General features: G+C 36.7%; 1 protein-coding gene across 4 annotated transcripts in view; it reads right to left on the bottom strand.

Moving 5' to 3' along the window:
* The window catches only part of CDH18 (cadherin 18), a 249,479-nt gene that overhangs the window by 189,538 nt on the left and 46,427 nt on the right, over positions 1-13,514 (bottom strand). For 3 of the 4 annotated variants that reach the window (XM_027681902.1, XM_027681876.1, XM_027681883.1), the window contains one exon: positions 4,695-4,773. The exons of the other annotated variant lie outside the window; for it this stretch is intronic. The gene's annotated coding sequence lies outside the window, so the exon portion shown is untranslated. The remainder of the gene's footprint in view (positions 1-4,694; positions 4,774-13,514) is intronic. 4 annotated transcript variants of the gene reach the window in all.

A 13,514-nucleotide genomic window follows, 5' to 3' on the forward strand; every position in this document is an offset into this window, starting at 1 on the left:
TATTGCATTTATACACATCTTGAAACTGAACAGAGTCTGTAAAAATATCTATGTCAGATTTAAGCAACATGGACTGGTGTTTAACACTTGGGCATGCCTCTTGCATAAAGATGAAGGGTTCTTATGTAATTATTACCATAATGCAGATTTATTGGGCATGAAAAGGCAAAGAGACACATGAAAAGATGCATACATACAGAGAAGAAAGTATCCAGTAAAGAATTTCACATTCATTGCTTAATCCAAAGGTAATGAAAATAAATAAAATTATTGAAGAATTGACACAATTCTGAATCAACACTGATGACATAATAGAGTATTTTAGAGTATTTCTCCTAAATAAAAGTAAAAAAAAATTGCATTTGTCTGCTGTATTATTCCAAAGAGTTAAATAGTCTCTTTTGCAATCTAGAAAACTTTTTAGCATAAGATATGACATTTATAAAATTGTAAGTTCTGAGTTTTATAGATTACATTAGCTTTTGTAACAATTTACCTAATATGATCTACAACATTTTATGAAACCAGATATTCCTCACCTCAGTTAATTCTATCATTAGAGAGGAAATAATAAAAAGGAGTTCAATATTAGATTGCACTGTTAACATTACTCTTGGAAAACACTGGGGAAAGGACTGAAAAGAGAATTATTCATTACACTGCAGTCTTACCTTTTACAAATGTTTTCATAATCATGTTGATCAGTTTGGACTCCAAACTTTAAACTAATAAAAAGTGTGCTATGGGGTTATTTTTTAGATTTTATATTTCAAAATAGTAATTTATATTTTATTTAGAAACATACAAGAAACAGTTGAATTACATAAGGTATATATAATACAAAAGAAAAAAGGAGAAAAAAAAGAAGGAAAATGTGATCAGGAACCCAAAATGTTTCTAATATAACTACTTGATTCTCACATTTCCAGTTATTCTGTCTGTAAATGGGGAATACATATGAGAACAATTACTTTTTGTGAACAGCATCTCTCCAGCTCTAGCAGCAAAGGACTGAGCTTCTGCTGCACTACATGATCAGGTATCTGTGTTAAAATGACAGTGCCTACCTACATTTTGTTCAGACACTACATGTACACTGATACATGTGTAAGCTAACTTAGAACTCATTTATCTACAGTATACTAGGGATACTGCCAATCAGTGACATCTCCCTCTGTAAAAAGAGGTCAAGAAAAGACCAACGCATTAACAAGAGGCAGAGCTCAACTTTATTTATTTCAGGATATATTCAAATAAATGTCTGAGAAATATGGCCTGCTACAAGGATACAGGAGTTCTAATGAATAAACAACGATATTTGCTATGTAATTTTCCCATTTAAAATGTGATTATTAAAGGATAAATATATGCTATATAAACACTGTAAGATGCACTTAACATACCTTGGACAGTAAATCATTCAAATATGCAATCTTCATAGACTACTAAAAGCAACAATTAATTTTTTTTAGCTAACAGATAAAAGCAGATGCACAGCACTGGTATGTCTCAATATTATTAGGTCCATAATGCTACTTAGCCATACTTTCTTCTAGCAAATACCCTATTAATTTTTGCCATGCCCTTTAGGTCTTTTGCCTTACCAACATGAAACAAAACTAATCCACTACTGCCACTAAGTAAATTTTGCCAAAAAACAATTATATAGCTAAACATAAAAATCTTGCAGATTGTTGTCGGGGTTTTTCCCCCTCTTTCATCCTTTACCCTTTATTATTTTTATTACATGGACTGTAACTAATCAAAATCATATTGTTTTTAAGCAATTAGGTTATATACATACACTCTCTTATTCTAAACACAAGCATTCTAAATACAGGGGACAATATCTGCATTTCTAAAATCATCATTCTACTAAATATCTATCTTCCATTGATAGCAAAGATTAAAAAAAAATCACTTCTTCAGAACAAATAATTTAGAATAAAGAAGTCATAGACAGGTGGAGCTCCATCTCATCTACCTACAGCTGCTTTTAGCAATAATATCATGAAAGTAATGCACCAGAGACCACACTTTTTTCTAATTCATTTTTTACTGTATTTTCACGAAGGAGCAAGGAAATGGGACTCCAGGCAAGCTGACTACACACGCCAGTAGTAAGACACAGCTCACAAGACATCAATCCTCTGATGTGTACCAAAATAAATGACTGAAAGAAAACTATTTATGAGAAAGTTGTACTTCTACCTATTTTGACACTTAACCATAAATCCAATGTGTCAAAAACTTATGTGACAGAATAACGTCAACCACCAGAATAACATCAACACACAAAAACAACAGGTCTTCTTCATTTATCAGTATTTCTTAAATAAACTCAGTGACAGCTATGTACTACTGGTGTCAATATACTCCCACTCTGCACGATTACAGATCATCAGAACAACTGTTTATCACTGACTGAACATTCTCAGTAATCATAAACCTTCTCATATGCATGGACAAGGCCCTGAATAGCTAATGTCAAAGTAATCAGTCTTTATCCCTGACACAAACTCACATGTTTTGGTTGTGCTGAAAAACAGTCTTTCAGTAAATACAGGAGAAAACATCCTACAGACCCATAACACAGGTATTTCCCCCATCTCTTCAATTAAAATCTTTAATAAGAAAATGATTAGTGCCAAATCTGTAGAAAAATTGTCCTTAGAAATGTGTCCTTAGGTAGCAATCCTTCTAACCTTACTAGACTAGGCAGGATTTATACCAATAACCTAAGATCAGAAGCTCTATTTCTGAAAAGAAATCATCAACTATCTTATTGCCTCCAAAATTCAGGTAAAGGGTTTATATGTCTTGTAATCTTCGTAATTCTTTATGATATTTTACTCCAAGCTTTTGGTTTTACTTTTATGATACTTGCAATTCAATCACTGCTGTCTACCACACAGCCTTGACATTGATTACTAATACAGTATTGCAGCTACATCACCATGGCAACTTGTTTTCAGATAACTTCTCAAGCCGTATTTCTATCAACCACAGGAGATGTCCTATAAATCACAGTCAATCCTAAAATATGTAATATTTATTAAAAAAAAAAAACCACCTACTCTTCCATTACAATCCCACAACCCTTCTAGTTTGTGTAATTTATCGATTTTCTCACTTTTTCAGTTCCTTCCTTCCTTTCTAGCAAACCAGTATTCATTACTCAGGAGTTGAAGTTAGTTTCTATCCAAAACCTAAGGAGATGGCAGAAAGAGGTGTGCAGTCCCTCAGAGACAGAAGTTTGGAATCTAAATTCTGTAGATAGAAGAAGATTTTGGCTAGACAAGACAGACTATTTTCTCCAACACTCTAAAGCTGTTGAAATTTGTGGTCCACTTCCTCTGGTTTTCTTCTCATTTCCTGCCATCTCACTTCCATCTAGCTCACTTAATGGACAGAAAACCCTTCAGATTTTTGGCTGAGTCAGTCTTTCTCTGGCTATTGTGCTGCAACTGGCTTCCCAAGGAAATGAAGGAGCATCAGATGTGCTACCACAAAGGAGAGAGGGAAGACAACTGAAAGTTGTACATCCAGTAGCAATGAACAAGCAGATTGATTTGACCGGGTCCAATCCGAATGCCAGGTACCTCTGCACAAATAAAATATGACACTGTTCTTTTGCTTCCCAACCCTGCTGTTTGCTGCTCTAAAAGGATCAATATTCTGTGTATTCCAAAGTACGCAGAGAGCAGTTTGCCCCAGTGTCAGAGAGATCTTATGGCATTCTCCTATCCCACACTTGTGTATGAACAAAAGACACTACAATATATTAAAGCCACGTTCATAATTCCTAAGCTAACAAAAGTACAACCTAGTATTATGAACTTCACCCTCAGCTCCTTTAATATTTTCAATTGTAAGAAAAGCAATTTCATTTTAAACTAATTTGTTGAAGTAGCAAAGTTTTTAAAGTGTTGTATATTAAATGCAGAGTTTAAATATATTTCTGGTATGACTGTCCTCAAACAACAGCTTAAATGCTTAATACACTTGCAAATGTGTCTAAACACTTCTAAGTCCAAGCTTCATACTTTAGTATTCCAGCTTAGCTTCTCATATCCAAATCTATCCTGTAGGATTCATTATTATTAGTGCTTTCTGCTACAGAGATATTTTCTGCTGGGGAGAAACTGAAAGCAGTTAACACCTGCGTTTTGAAAATGAAATTTTTATTTGACGTGAATCAAAAAAGCATTAGAATTAACAGACAAGCATGCTGCAAACAAAGCTGACAGTCATCTTCAGTATAAAACAGAGCGGTGTTTTTAATAGCTTGCAAATACAGCTGACAGGCATGTCTTTATTCAATTAGTTCCTAGTTTTCAAGGGCAGAGTTGTGTGCACACATCCAAACTGCATTTTCTAATTTTAGAGACTTTCTATATTGAATATTTAAAGCTACTTAGTATCTGAATCAATTTAACAGAATTTCACTTAAGGTACTTTTCAATTTTGGCTTTCAATAATTTACATTGTATACCTCAACACTGTTCATGACCTGATCCATAATTACTTCCAAGCAGATCTCTTGGCTTTCTTTTTGAAGTATTTCAGAACAGTTATACTTCCGTGTGTGCAGATTTTTGTATGCCTCTTGGTATTATAAAAGTTTCATACCAATCCATCTGTGTATCCTACTTACTTCTGTGGCTGAAATAGCAGGTAAAACAGGCACTTACTCTTCAGTGGTTACAGGGCACTTCTCCACTCCTCCTTTTCCAAATGACTTGACAAATCAAATCTACTGCCTTTTAACTGCTGGGAAACAAAACCAAAAAAAACACACACATGTCAGAATTCAAGGAAATGAGGGAGAGGGTATTTTACTAAAAAAATCTCTTTCAGAGAGAAGTGTAACGGTGGTATTAACACTTAAACCTTTCCTCACAACACCTAGCAAGGATCTCTGAACATGAAATTCCTTCACAAGAATACTGTGGCATGCATAGAATTAACATATTTAGACAAGAAGAAAGAAAAAAAAAAGAAACGATAATATTAAAAATATATAAATAAATATAAAAATATCTCAATTCTCTGTCTTTTTACCAAACTGTGAACCATCAATATATCAACAATGAATTAATTTTTTCTAATGCCTTCTCCATTGATCTACTGTATTAAAGGATTAGCCACGGTTTGTGTTTACCACCATACTAGTATCAATTTTATTTAATTGCAAATACAAATGTTTTCCCCTTAATACAGAAAAAAGCTACTTTGAAGAAGCTTTTATTTATCTTTTTTTTAATACAAAAGCTGCAAATATCCATTGGAGAAATTGCAATTGAAAAGAAGGCAACTGTAAGAAACATATTTTCCAAAGTAGAGGATAGCTGCTGATTACCTAACATTCGCCAAAGGTATCAGTGAGCAATGCAGTGCTAACACCGGTTATTCAACTGAGTTATTAATAATTGTAATTCTATAACAAATGAAATGTTCTGGAATTATTCCTATAAAACTAGTGTGATGAAGCACCTACAATTTACAGTAAGCCTCATTCATAAGACAGCAGATACTAGAACATCAGTCTTTTCAAGCTTAATGTATATTAGAGATGTCATAACGTTGAACACACTTCTGTTTCACAAATTATGTAAAACCCATCATGACTAAAACATGAAATAGGAACAGTTTGCTTTCTAAAAGTCAACAGCATTCTCATACCTCGTCAACACCAGTCACAGATTTTAAATGACCACCACAAGTTACAAAATGTGTTTCTATTCATAGCAGCTGCCGGTGATGCTGAGAGATTACATGAAGAGCCCTATTGCGCTACACACACCCACTCCTTACACACTGCTAGGAGACAGCCCCTGTATTGCATAGGTGAAAATGTACTAAAAATATATTTCTGGAGAGAAGCATTCCCTGAATGAAAAGTGGCCATTATCTCCATGTTACAAACAGAAAAATGAGGCATGCCAAATATCACAGGGTAAAATCTACTTGAGAGCAGTGCTCGGATAAAATGAGGTCTGAATAACATCTGTCCACTCTACTAGCGCAGCTATGGACAGGAGAGAAGCACAGATGAGCTGCTACCAACTTACCATCCTCGCAAGGCCTTCTAGGCAGGAGATCAGAAGCAGTGTGCTGGCTAACAATTGCTTATTAAGTTTAGATATGGAGAAAGTCAAAGAGACTGACTGAGGGATCGGTGAGGCCTGTGCTAACGAACTAGGTGTAAAACCATGAACAACAGGGTTGCAACCTTGCAGGAGGAGCCCAGGGTTGAAACACTGAAGAAGAACGGAGCTCTGCCCTATGGGCCTGGGGCATCACCACTGCTGGTACTGGACGGCCTCTCCCCTGAGCCTGTGGTGCTGATCATGTCAATGAGCAGGGCCACTGCAGCTATGGCACGTGTGAATATACACACTATACCAAAAACTCAAGTATATCATGCTCCTCCTCGGCACACCCTGCTCCAGCTGTCCTTTTGTGAGGCACTAAATTACTGACTCAGACTACCTAAAGTGTGGGTTGGGGGAGAAGGGACAGGTCAAATTTCACGGAGGTGAGGTGATGCCCTGTCCCACACCTCAGTCCCTGCGAGCCTCCTTGGGCAGCCCTGGAGCAGCTGTCACTGAAAGGCATCCCAGGAGCACTGCCCACATCACAGCTCAGAGCCCCTGACCCAGCCCCAGACTGGCTGGCACACTGGAAGTCCTGCCTGGGGGTGGGGGGTGTGGACACAGGGGGGCCAAAGCAAATAAAAGCAGCAAGATGTGCTCTCCGATTTCATTTCAACCCTACCATTTGGTCATGTGGAAGCTGGACTTGCACAGGACTCTCTAGTGGTAGCTATAATTTTTCTCTCTTTTTGTCTCTCTTTCTTTACTTCTTCTCTTAATCTCCTCTCATTATTTTGGGTAACTTGAGTATGAATGGGTTGGATTTTGCTAAATGGTGCTAAATTGCTAAAGCAACATGTTGCTTTTTGGAATGCTTTATTTTGGTTAAATGTTACCCTTTAAACTTGAGTCAAGTTCCTTATTTTCTAAAGTTTACCAGTAAAGTACCTCCTGAGAAAACATGTGCAGCATCTTCTCCTTTGTGCTCTCACTTAAGGTGTTAAAAGAACCGAAGGTTCTTCTAGTATGTCCAGAGGGCAAATATTGTTGGAGCCTTGTATATTTTTAAAATAAAACCCTCTGATGAGCTTGCAGCTCAAGAACTTGGGGTCTTACACCTCTGGCAATACTCAGCCAATGCAGAAATGAAAACCTGTATCAATGAGTAGAGTGGTCCTCTTCTTGCGGTTGCCTCACCCCCAGATTCCCTGTGACTCCAACCAACCTGCAGAAGCACCACGAGGTAGCTGTAGCAGAACAAAAACCAGATTTTTCTAATACCCAATGCATTCCAAGCACCTTACCCATCAACTTACTTCTTACAGCTTTTTCCTTTTTTATTCCCTAGGAAAAAAAAAACTAATATTATTTTTTAACTAACCAATGCTACAATTAAAGTTTTATCAAGAATATTTATTTTTTATTTATTTTTGTTACAGAGGGATATTTTGTTCAAATTTCTGCTATTAACATTTTCATTCTTGCACTGCAGGAAACATCAAGTTAGAGATGAGAGATCCTGTCAAAAAAAAAAGCTCACTTTCTGATGATAGAGTACTTAATCGAGTGCTTAATTAATCTCCCTTCCTCACCTATTTCAAATTAATGTCATCTTACTCATCTCCAGAATGACACCTGCCAGTACAGGTGTTTTACTTGGCATTTCTGTGTGTGCTCAAGTCCTGCAGAATGAAAACAGAGTTGGAGTCAGGAGACAATGCTGGAAGGGCACGAACGAGGACACCAGTGTGGTTGTTGCATGCTCTGGTTCCCAAAGCTACTCTATGAAAAATATTATCACTACAAAATTGCAGAAGAGACCTGGGAAGAAACGTCAAGGAATAGAAAGGGCAAAGCACTTTCCTGTCTTCTTTTTGAGAACTCATGGAGAGATAAAGGTAAAGGAAATTGCAAACCACCAACAGAAAAGCAGAAGAAGCAAAGTAAGGACATGGGGCTACCAACCAGTTTTGCCATTAGAACACAGGGAAAAGCAAAAGTGAGAGCTCTTACGAGACTCCTTTCTTCCACAGTACATAAATGGTGATTTTAAGAAAGACGGGAACAAACTTTTTAGTAGGGCCTGTTGAAATAGGACAAGGGGTCAGGGTTTCAAACTGAAGGAGTGTAGATTCCAATTGGATATAAGGAAGAAGTTTTTTACAATGAAATGGTGAAACACTGGAAAAGGTTGCCCAGAGGGGTTGTTGATGCCCCATTCCTGGAAACATTCAAGGTCAGGTTGGATGGGGCTTGAGGAATCTGATATAGTTGAAGATGTCCCAGTTCACTGCATGGAAGTTGCACTAGATGAGTTTTAAAGGTCCCTTCCAACTGTTTACCCTTAAGGAAACAATTAGCTAAGGAACTGGTTCAGGAAATGAAAAATAATGATTTATCAAGCAGATCAGTAGCGTTCAGAGCAGTAAGACATTAGATCAGCTCAATGGATTTAGAAGGCCAGGATAAATTGGCTGAATGCTAAATTGTAAAAGAACAATCTGAAAAGGCTCTCTTCAGCATTTTCATATTTTTTGTTTGCTTTTTATCACCAAATGATGAAAACAGAGTGAGCTAAACAATCTACCCAATAGTTCCAAGCTCTTAACACTCAATCTCCAGTGGACGAACCTCAGCCACTTCCATGTCTGTTACCTTCTATATTCCAAATAGTGTTGTGTATCTTTTGCAATAAAAGGGTCTGAATGAATATTAATAAACAATTTTTACACTGCATAATCTGCTCTTCTTTCAGCTGTTCAGTATAAAATACCATAAGGTTTATCTGGAATTTTTTTTTTTTAAAAGTGATCTAGAATTGTAAAAATAGTAATAATTGAAAAGAAATAAAGTATTTATATTCTTGAGCTCTAGCAAAATAAAGCACAATACATTCCATCAGTTACTGCAACTACACTTATTTAAATTAAATGCAGAAACATTCATCAGCAAGAGATACAAGTTTATAACTCTGGTTATAAACCTTAGGGTAATTTCTGCAGGTTTTTTGAGTTGAGGTCTGTGATTTATCTATTCTTTCTAAAATGGAAATATGCTCCACAATTTCTACTAGATACTGTTGTAACATCAAATGCAGTGTGTCTATTTATGAGAATAACCCATTAACTTCACTTTTTTCTATCAGTTCTCTAGCTTGCCTTGCTCATCCTGCACCCTTTCTTTGTTGTGCAAGAGTTTACTGATACCATAATTAAAACTAGAAATTTAACTACAGAAAGGGCTTAGTCTTACCAGTGTAAACTTTATTTTGGGGCAGAAATAAAAAGCTTATTAAGTGATTTCAGAAACCAATTACTTTATTTGAAACCGTGCACGTATAGTATCTCTTAGAAGCTGCTCAATGCTCTGTATTCCTACAGACGTCCTTCATAATGTTACAATTTATGTAGTTCCTAATGAAGAAATAGTTAGTTTGCTTTGTATTACTATCAATATTTTCCCAATTGTTCTGTAGAAAATTACAGTGTGCCATCACAAATCTAGTTACAATACACATAATTATAAGCTTTCCTAACAGAATGACCCTAAATGATTCTCTGGATATCTAAAATATTTATAAAATATGGGCACAGGAAAAAAATAATAAAGTTTAAATAACAGAAGTATTTTCAGTGCTTGCTAAGGAAAGGCTACTTATATATTAATCAGTCCTTTCAGTGACCAACAGAGGAAACCTTTAGGAAACAAGTTCTGGGAACCAAATTAAACAGCTCAAATGCTGTTTCTGAAATGGTTATTTAAATTATTTCTAAAGTCACCTCTGCCACTGTGCAGTAGTTATTATTAATAGGGAGAAACAAACACTGTATGTAGTTATTCCTTTCACTTATGATTAAAGAAAAAAAAACAAGTGGCCGAAATAATTTAGTACATCTTTTGACCAAGCGCTAAACAAAAGAGGTCACAATCAAAGCCTTTACTTGAACTGTGAGAGGCTTCATTCCTTGCGTGGCTCCAGTAATTGCAGTGGGCTTACAGCAGAAACAGGTTAAAGCTTATTGTTCGGAACAGAATACACAGCACTAAATTTTGTGATCTGCTACGCACCTCTGAGCAGAATAAGGAGTTATGTTTTAACTCATATTCCAACTGTGTCAACAAAAAAAGCTCCTGGCAGATTAATAAAAGAAGTAAAGTTCAACACTGCCTTCTGTGTCTTGAAGCAAATACAAGATGCAGATAACAATTTAAAATAACAGGACAGATATTATTAATTAAGTTTGAAGTAAACAAGGCCATTTTTTTCACTTTTCTCTTAATCTTGCCTGAGATAGAGCAGAGTAAGATCACTAAGATAATTTGCCATTAGCAAAGCTTAAGGTTGGAAGCTTTCAGGTCTCTGTTAGGTGCATGCATTCCCCAGTGTGATGTTCTTTTTTCTATACTTAGCTGGAATCCCACTGAGCAAATGGATTGCACGTACAAGAGCAGAACGAAATCAGGCTTTTAGTGTGACAACTTTTCTCCCTACGCTCACTGGGGAAAAAGAAGATTTAAAGTATAAAAGAATAAATATAAATAATTTCAGGGAACATATTTAGTAAATGGATTTGTAACAGGTTTTAGAAAACCATATCTGAGGTTTATGTGTAATCAATATTAACTAAATAATTACACACAACATGATTGATTAAATTTCAAGAAGTAGGGGAAATAACTAAGCCACTTACAAGTTAAGTAAGTCACTTAACTCTCTTTTCAGCATTCTTTAGTCACCATGAAAGCAGAGCAAATAAAATTAGCTACCATCTGACATCAGTATTTCTAAACTCTCAGAGCCAGGGGTAAAAAACAATCAAGGGAAAATGCATTGTAACCTCCCATAACCTCAAGACCGTGGTTGCATTCCACATACAGAAGCTCAGGAATCCTAAACTCAGCAGTACTTTGGCGCCTTCTGCTATGACACTGAGGCATGAACACATGCTGTAGGCAGACTCTCAGCTCCATGGGTATAACGCCTACAATGTCTGGAGAAGCTTGTATCTACAACACCCTAACAGGAATTCAGGCAAAAGTCTACAAAAGCTCTCTATCAAATGAATCAAGCCAAATGTTTCTGATTAAGTGTTTCGACTCGAGATATTCAATGTCTTCTTCACCTCAGTCGTTATTTGAAAAACTGGCCTTTGGGAATCACAGGCCTCTTGGGCCACTGTCAAATCCTGGAGTAAGGAAAACATCCTTGGTGGAAGAGAATCAGATTAGGGAAGTTTTAAATAACCTGGACATACATAAGCCCATGAAGCCTGACAGAAAGCGTCCATGAGTACTGAGGGAGCTGACTGATGTCATTGCATGCCAATCCGAAGAGGTTCCTGAAGACTGGAAGAAAGCAAATTTCACTCCTGCCTTCAAGAGGGACAAGAAGAAAGATCAAAAAAACTACAAGTTGGTCAACCTCACCTCAATCACTGAGATGGTGATGGAGCATCTAATACTGGAAATTATTTTCAGGGACAGGAAAGACAAGAAAATTAGCAAGAGCGGTCAACATAAATTTATGAATTGGAAATCATGGTTAACCAACCTGATTACCTTCAATAATGAGGTAATTAGCTTGGTGGCTGAGGGAGAAGTAGTAGATGTTGATTATCTCAACCTCATTAGAGTGGCTTCTGACACTTTACTGTAACATCTTCAGAGACAAGCTGATAAAGTATGGGTTATGTAAGTACAGTGAAGTAGATTGAAAACTGGTTGAGGGGCCAGGCAGAGAGGGTTGTGATAAGCAGTAAAAAGTCCAGCTGGAGCCTAGTGCTGTACCCCAGTTGTCAATACTGGGGCCAGTACTATTTGCATTTTCATTAATGATCTTAAAATGAGACATAGTCCACTCTTCAGAAGGTTGCAGATGATATAAAACCAGAGGTGGGTGGGGTGAGCAGCAGATGCACCAGATGATTGTGCTTCCACTCAGTGGGATGTCAAGAGGCAGGAGAAATGGGTAGAGAGTTAAAAAAAAACCCCAACAAGTCCTGCAACTGAGGAGGTAGATGTTCAGACAAATGACAGATCATTCATAGAAAAAATATTTAGGGCCCAATTCACTGAAGCAGTGATGTATGCATTGCAACTGACTCTGCTAGATGGTCTCTTGTACAGTCAACTGTTGTCTTGCTTGAATTCAAAGACAGGTAAGTAATCTTGGTTTCTGTTTTTCTCTGAGTTTTTTGTCACACATTGAAAGTCTTCAAGCAGCCAGAACCCCTCTGGCAATGAATGTTAATTAATATAATGATTCATGTAATGCCATGAACTAGCTTTACCGTTCAAGAGACAGTGATGCTCAGTTTAGAGACTGAGAATATGTGTTCTCTTGATACAGAAATTGTAAGTTAAATGTGCAGCCTAACAGGGAAATCCAGAGAATTCTCCACAGGTAAAAATCTTCTATATTGCTCTGATGATGCAAACCTTTAGTGAAAAATAGACTATATGGCTGACCTGAATGATTTCCCTGTGTCACACACATTAGAGCTTCAAGAAAATGTTGTACCAACAAAGGGATAGATGAACAGTTCTGACATTAACAGTAATAATAAACGTTAATACACCCAAAGTGCTTCAATTTCTCCATTTAAGTTCTTCAGAAATAAACATCCTAACACTGTTCAGGCAGGAGTTCTCAGCACTAATGCCAATAAAGAAGCACAAAAATATAATTTCTTTATCAGCTTTTTTACAAATTTTCATATATCATGAACACTTGCTGCTGTTTCCTGTGTTCCTGTTAGTTTACTTTCACATTATGTCTAGGGAGAGGAAAAAATTATAGATGGGTGATCTCACCATGCAATACATCTGGACTCAGTCAAGTGTTACCATTCAGTTATTCTACGGAGATCTTTGTATAAAACAGTTTAACGTATAGGTTGTTATAGAATGGTAGCACATAACGAAAGACCTTGTACAGTGAAATGTAAGAGGTCACCAAGTGTGCTTTATAAATTATCTTACAAAACCTTCTGAGCAAGTGTAATTTGAGGTTTAAGACAAGCAGAGAGAGTATAAGCTTGATTGCCATCTTGACAGCACAGATGTAAGTCAACTCAGTGAGTGAGGAATACATAATTTGATCCAAGTCTGGTGCAACAAGGATAACTGCAACACCTCTCATTTTAGTCTAAAAATATTTTAAACTGCATAGTCTATTCTGTTTTGAATGTTATAGACTTGAGTGCTAGTACTTGAATTTTACTGTAACTTGGCTTTAGTCGAGTTTTATTAGTGGTAACCGGATAACAAGGCAGCTCTTACCTAAGTGTGCCTAAAATCTATACAATGGATCCTGGAACAGCCTAAAAAGAACCCCCGGAACCAGATTTCTTTCCTTTTTGAGGGAGCAGTGGAGGATGGATACATGAAGTTGATACCTCAGGGCCAATGGAAGCA

The sequence above is a fragment of the Neopelma chrysocephalum genome, unplaced genomic scaffold, assembly GCF_003984885.1.
Source record: "Neopelma chrysocephalum unplaced genomic scaffold, ASM398488v2 Primary Assembly neopelma1_22b, whole genome shotgun sequence".
NCBI classification, from domain to species: Eukaryota; Metazoa; Chordata; class Aves; order Passeriformes; family Pipridae; genus Neopelma; species Neopelma chrysocephalum.